Genomic DNA, 7,913 nt, shown 5'->3' on the forward strand with positions numbered 1-7,913 from the left:
TCACCTCAGACCAAAGCATTGGTGGCCAATGAGGGTTCTCAACATTTAGCTAGACAATCTTCAAACAAAGGAAAGGGTAAGAAGAAATGGAAGAGCAAATCTGAGGATGTAGAAAAGACAACACCACAATCAAATCAACAAGGAAAGTCCTCAAATTCCAACAAGAAAGGGGACAACAATAATAAGGAGAAGAAGAAGTGTTCTTATTGCAAGAAAATGGGTCATGAAGAGCATGATTGCTATCTTAAAAAGATTGATGAATTGACCAACGTCATTAAGAAACATAATGTTCCATTGCCTAATGCTTACAAGGAGAAGGGATCTTCTTCAGATTCAAAGAAAAAAGGGCAAGCACTCATGGCAAATGCAAACTCTTCAAGGGAATGGATATTTGACTCAGGTGCCTCATATCATATAGGTTCTTCAAAGGGGGATTTTTCTTCATTGAATCGCTCAAGGGTATCACACATCTTCATGGGGAATGATAGCAAAATGGAAGTTGAAGGAAAAGGAAACGTGGAGATGGAAAATGGAGAGTTTCAAGAGGTTCTCTATGTTCCAAACCTAACTTCAAATCTCCTTTCAATCTACCAAATTACTCACCTCGGAGATGGACATAGAGTTGAGTTCCTTCCTGACTCAGTTCAAGTGCACAATCTTAAAGATAATTCCTTGGTTGCAGTAGGGAAAGTGAATGATCACAAGAGGTTGTACTCTTTCTCGCATTTTGTATCCAAGACTCCTTCCAAGGCCTTGTTATCTCAATCACATTCAAACATGCAATTATGGCATGAGCGGTATGGTCATCTTGACTATCGCTATCTTCAACAACTTTGCACATACCAAATGGTCAAAGGTCTACCTCAAATCAACTTTTCTAAGGGTAAGTGTTCATTAGATTCAGTGGATATGCATCCAGAGGGGAAGTTACAAAGAGGGAAGTCTTCTAGAGCAACAACTGTTCTTCAAATGGTTCACATGATATTAGCAGGTCCTTTTGCATTCAGCCAGGGTTGCTACATACTTACCTTAGTTGATGACTTTTCAAAGTTCACTTGGGTCTACTTTCTGCATAGTAAGGGTGAAGTTTTGGACGCATTTCTAGACTTCAAGGCTCATGTAGAACGACAATCCAGAAAGTCCATCAAAGTACTCTGCATGGACAATGGAAACATGGATGTGAACAGAAGACTTAAGGATTTTTGCAGACATGAGGGCATTGATCTTCAGATTCCTTCAGCATTCAATTCGCATAAGACAGATGTTGCAGCTTTGATGATCCGAACTCTTAAGTCTATGGCAAGTTGCATGATTCATGCCAAGTCTCTAGATCCATCATTAGAAGTCGAAGCAATCTCAAGTGCCACTCACATTCTTAATCGTTCTCCTCATCCCGCCTTAGATGGAAAAACTCCTTTTGAGGCATGGTGTGGTAGAAAACCTATTGTGACACACTTTAGAGTCTTCGGTTGTCCTGCTTGGGCAAACAGATCTTCCAGGGGTCACAAGACACAGACATCTCGGCCTTGTACTTTCATTGGTTATGAAGACAGTGTGAAGGCATATAGACTTCTAGATCCTAAGACACATCAGATTTTTGTGGAGAAGGATGTACATTTTGAGGAAAGTTCTCTGAGCTTGACCTCTACTCCTCTTCGCACATCATACAGTGTGGATACTGATAGTGACACCAGCGATAGTGCTTCAACAACTTTTGAGACGTGGAGTTCTATCGACAGATACAGTGAGAGGTCACTTCATCAGTTCAGTCCGCATGCATACATAGCCACAGTGATAGGTCCAAAACAACAGGGTACATTTAGTCTTCCAGATACAGGTTCAGTGACAGATTTGGGGGACAGTATTCATGATCTGCCTCTTCTTCTTGATGTAGAATTACCTTCGTCAGTTGTCACGAGGGTTCCATCAAACTCTCTTGTTCATTCTCTACATGATCAATCCTTACAGGTTGAAGTGAATGTGGATTCTTATGATCAGCAGTTGCAGTAGGGTTCTTCATCAGTTGTAGGGACAGACAGTTCTTTGGGACAGGTTCTTCAGCTAGTTGAGCAAGTTTTAGAGACATCACTTATCCATGGGATTCTTTCCACACACAACGGAAGCATCTCATTTGTACCTTTGGCTTTGTTTCTTCCTAAGGGGAGGAACACCATTTTGCAGTCTTGGATCAGCTTCTTCATTGGAGCATTCATTGTTTGGCATTCTTCTTTGGGGGGGGAACCCATTCTGTCTCTCTACCTCTTCTCATCATTCTCTTATGTATATATTGGATGTATGTCATAATGGGGGGGTCCTGATTACTCCATCCATCAATGTATCCTTCTTTATCTCTCTTTTTGGGGGAGGGTTTTTCCCATGAGGTTTTCCCTCTTTCCCCGCTTTATGGGAGATTGCATATCATTATGTACATGGGTACCTAACATGGCCTAGTAGCTGGGACCCATCTTGCATTTCATCCTAGATTGCGTAAGCTTAAGGGCATTGCCCTAACTTGCACTTAAGGGGGGGTGTTGGTGTAAATAAGTATTTACTTATTACACTTACTTAAGTTTTACTTAGGTTAATGCATTATTTAATTATTTTGCATTATTTTATTATTATTTTAGGTGAGACACTTAGGAGTTTGTGAACTCTCATTGAGTTACGAAACTCTAATTAGGCACATGGTGTCTACAACACAGGAGTATGCATCATTCACTTAGTTGTCATGGTGAGAACATAGTTTTCTGCACTCCTCATTTAGCACATGTTGTCTACTCCACTGATTTTCGTGCTACACCATTGTAGTCTTATCCTCACATCATCGCACTTAATCATGTGCTTAATGGAGGATAATCCATATCTGGTGGACATGTGCCTAGTTGTATGACATGTCATGGTGCTAACTTCTAGGCATTCTAGAAGCTCTCCTGAGGCCTTTATATTCAGGCACTCCTAGTGTACTCCAACATGTTGGTTGTATCCATTATTGAATGAATATCATCATTCTGATCATACTCTGCCTATTTTGGTCTACTGTGTGCTATTGTTGAGTTCTTTTGTTCTTGGGTGAATTCTGGCATGTGGTTTTGGGTCGTACTTGTTTAAGGTAAGTCTAGAAACCTTTTTTAGTGTTTGTTAGGAGGAGTATCCATTCAAGGAAGTAGACCAACTCTTTTGTTAAATCCTTGTGAAAACCTTGAAGGTTGTGTAGGAGTTGGCTTGATCCTTTCTTCCATTGTGCCATCTTTGCATCATCCATTGTCAAGGAGTCCCCTCCATTTATTAAGGTAGCTCAAAATTCATAACAACTATCAACTTGTTGAATGCTCTTGAGAAATGGATCCATCTTGCATTCATGCTTAGAATCATTAGGAAAAATACATATACTCTGAATTTTTAGTAGCAAGGTTCTCACAAAAAACTTTTACAATGCTATAAAAATAATCTTCTAAGCTTTGGTTAGCTACCATTTCCAAATGAGCTATTCAGTAATATGGTGATTTAACATCACCAAAACATGTTGAGCTCTTAGACCCACCCATTGAAACAAGAGTAAAATCGACAAGAATCCCTTTGCATGCAGTCTCAAGCCTCCCCAAATGAACTAGTCATTACCAAGGTGGTTCAACATCACCCATTAGTGTTGAATCCTTAAGCCCACCTTTCCAACTAAGAGGAAAACTGGTTCTTAGTCCAATAACATTAATGAAATACAAGGTTGTTGATCATCCACATACCTACTACATCTAATAAAAATAATTTTCAAGAATGCATGACATGTTTCCAAATGCATATTCATAAAAATGCACAAAAATGAAATTCTACAATATTAAAGGATGCTAGTTCCTTTGCATACACCCTTTAGCATCTCTAGAAAAGCAAGTGATTTCTGTGTGGATTCAATACCACCCAAACATGTTGAGCCCTTAGGCACACCCATTTGAATTATTAGGAAAATGGATTGGTTATACAACAATTCTCATGCTAAGAAAGTTTGTTAATCGATCACATACCAACCACATCTCATCAAAAAAAAAAATCAAGTAACACATATATCAGGTATGCACAATCACTAACCATTCTATGCACTTGTTTATCACATCAATACATGGAACACTAGTGCAAAGTACCTAATCTTTTTTCTTTTCTTGATGTAATAAGGTCTAGGGATAGATCTAATGATCTCCCTGTGACCATCCACATTTGTAATGGACACAAGACCCCATGGTGCAACTATAAGCCTTGGCCATCAATTGGTCTAATAAAGTGCATTTTTGGTAAATTCCATGTTTTTTAGTTAAGTCTAGATGTTTAGAACATTATTAGGGTCCCTAGGTGTTTGTAGAGTCCATTTGCAAACAAATTCGCAATAAAACTTGTCTTAGCGCAAAAATTTGCAAAAAGTTGCTTACCAACTTTTGCAATTTTCTTAACAACTTTTCAAAATATAATTCATGACACCTAGAATTGTTTGAATTGTCAATGCCACTAGCTTTGAGTGGGTGGATGAACCCTAGTGATATCCTTGTTCCAGCCATGGAGACCATCCATCGTCTGCGGCCACCCCATGCTGAGGAGTCTCCAAGGTGCGTTTCAAGGTCAATCTTCTAAGGGTTATAACTTGGAGCTCGTGAGGGCTTTTGATGAACTATTGAATGCTACAGGATGGTGATGTTGAGACCTAAAATAAAGTATCTCATTTTCAAGAGATGAAATTCATTTTATATTCGGCACAATGATCTCACTCGATGCCAAAACTCGTAGTGTGCCTCAGTTCATAGGTTCACCAGAGCGTAACTTTGAAACTTCTGAACTTGGCATCGAATTGTCAGCACCATTAGCTCCATGTGGGTGGGTGAACCCTATTCACACCCTTTTTCTATGCACGGAGACCATCCATTGTCTGTGGCCACCCCGTACCGAGGAGTCTCCAAGGTGCTCTAAGTGCATTTCAAGGTTGATCTTCAAAGGGTCATAACTCGGATCTCGTGAGGGCTATTGATAAACTATCAAATGTTACAGGATGGTGATGCAAAGGTCTAAATTAATCTATCTCATTTTTGAGAGATCATATTCCATTTGAATTCGGCACAGTGATCTTGCTCGATGCCAAAACTCATAGTATGCCTCAGTTCATAGGTGCACTAGAGCATAACTTTGAAACCGTTGATCTTGGCATCAAATAATCATTTCCATTAGCTCTGAGTGGGTAGGTGAACCCTAGTGACATCCTTATTCTAGCCATGGAGACCATCCATCATTCATGGCCACCCCGTACTGAGGAGTCTCCAAGGTGCTCTAAGTGTGTTTTGAGGTTGATCTTCCAAGGGTCATAACTCAAAACTCGTGAGGGCTATCAATGAATTTTTGAATGCTACAAGATAGTGATGCTGAGGCCTAAAATAACCTATCTCATTTTTGAGAGATCACATTCTGTTTGGATTTGGCACACCAATCTCATTAGATGACAAAACTCACAGTGTGCCTCAGTTGAGAGGTGCACTGCAACGTAACTTTGAAACTATTGATCTTGGCATTGAATCATCAGCGCCATTAGCTTTGTTTGGGTGGGTGAACCCTAGTGAAACCCTTGTTCTGGCCATGGAGACCATCCATCATCTATGGCCACCCCATACCGAGGAGTCTCCAAGGTGCTCTAAGTGTGTTTCAAGGTTGATCTTTTGAGGGTTATACCTCGGATCTCGTGAGGGATATAAATGAATTGTTGAATGCTACAAGATGGTGATGCTAAGGCCTAAAATAACCTATCTCATTTTTGAGAGAACACATTTCGTTTGGATTCTACATAGTGATCTCGCTCGATGCTAAAACTCATAGTGTGCCTCAGTTCATAGGTGCACCACAACGTAACTTTGAAACTGCTGATCTTGGCATCAAATCATTAGCACCATTAGCTCCAGGTGGGTGGGTGAACCCTAGTGACACCCTTGTTCTGGCCATGGAGACCATCCATCATCTGCGGCCACCTCGTACCGAGGAGTCTCCAAGGTGCTCTAAGTGCATTTCGAGGTCAATGTTCTGAGGGTCATAACTCAGAGCTCGTGAGGGCTATCAATGAAATATCAAATGCTACAGGATAGTGATACTGAGACCTAAAATAAATTATTTCATTTTTGAGATATCACATCTCGTTTGGATTTGCCACAGCGATCTTGCTCAATGTCGAAACTTGCAATATGCCTCAGTTCATAGGTGCACCACAGTGTGACTTTGAAACCATTGATCTTGGCATTGAATTGTTAGCACCATTAGCTCTAGGTGGGTGGGTGAACCCTATTCACACTCTTGTTCTAGCCATGAAGACCATCCATCGTCCGCGGCCACCCTGTACTGAAGAGTCTTCAAGGTGCTCTAAGTGCATTTCGAGGTCAATCTTTTGAGGGTCATAACTCAGAGCTCATGAGGGTTATCAATGAACTGTCAAATGCTATAGGATAGAAATGCTAAGACTTAAAATAAATTATCTCATTTTTGAGAGATTGCATTCTGTTTGGATTCAGCATAGCGATCTTCCTCGATGCCAAAACTCGCAGTGTGCCTCAATTCATAGGTGCACCAAAACGTAACTTTGAAACCATTGATCTTGGCATCAAATTGTCAGCAACATTAGCTCTAGGTGGGTGGGTGAACCCTAGTCACACTCTTGTTCTAGCCACGAAGACCATCCATCATCCATGGCCACCCTGTACCGAGGAGTCTCCCAGGTGGTCTAAGTGTGTTTTGAGGTCAATCTTTCGAGGGTCATAACTTAGAGCTTGTGAGGGTTATTGATGAACTATCAAATGTTATAGGATGGTGATTCTAAGACCTAAAATAACCTATCTCATTTTCAAGAGATCACATTCCATATGGATTGGGCATAGCAATCTCGCTTGATGCCAAAACTCGCAGTGTGCCTCAATTCATAGGTGCACCACAGTGTAACTTTGAAATTGCTGATCTTGGCATCGAATCATCAGTGCCATTAGCTTCGGGTGGGTGGGTGAACCTTAGTGACACCCTTGTTCTAGCCATAGAGACCATCCATCATCCGCGACCACCTCATATCTAAGAGTGTCCAAGGTGCTCTAAGTTCATTTTAAGGTCAATCTTCTAAGGGTCATAACTTAGAGCTCGTGAGGGCTATCGATGAATCGTTGAATGCTACAGGATAGTGATGTTGAAGCCTAAAATAACTCAAAGCTTGTGAGGGCTATTGATGAACTATCCAATCAAGTACTTTAAGTTGAGATATTTTGAGGTTATGTTGAAACTGAAAAGTTGTAGTATGAGGATAGTAACAAAGTGAAGTGCTAGTTATCAAAGATTATGAATCTATGAATGACTTGGTGGTTGAGAATAGAATCCAAGGTTGAGGAGTGGAGTCCTTAACTATGTTGAGATTAGATTTGAAGCCAAGAGTTAGTTTCAATGTTGAAGGTGGAGTTTAAAATTAGATTTGGGGTTATTTGAATCTTGTGTAGGAGGTTAACACATGTATTTATGTCATGATAGTACTTCAAATTATACATGGCATCCAAATTTGATAATAAAGGTTGTTAAAATGTTATTCAAAAATTATTGCATTTGAATCGAATATAAAAAACATAATCAAAATTAATGATATTCCATAAACATGAAAAATACACATGATCCATGATAAATTGAACAATACTAGATACTAAATTAATATGTATATCATTGTGCACATAAATGACAAAAATATATATCAAAATACATGTATCCATAGACAAAATTATACACAAATATATATCAAAGATCATGTATCCATAGACAAAGTACTCAAATATGTATCAAAATACATAGATCCATATACAAAATGTGGCTGATCATGCCATCAGAATGTGTATAATATCAATGTTTTTGTATACAATGTGGCATATGCCATC

Source organism: Cupressus sempervirens, chromosome 3 (genome assembly GCF_028749045.1).
Source record: "Cupressus sempervirens isolate cs-2001-9-10 chromosome 3, ASM2874904v1, whole genome shotgun sequence".
NCBI lineage: Eukaryota > Viridiplantae > Streptophyta > Pinopsida > Cupressales > Cupressaceae > Cupressus > Cupressus sempervirens.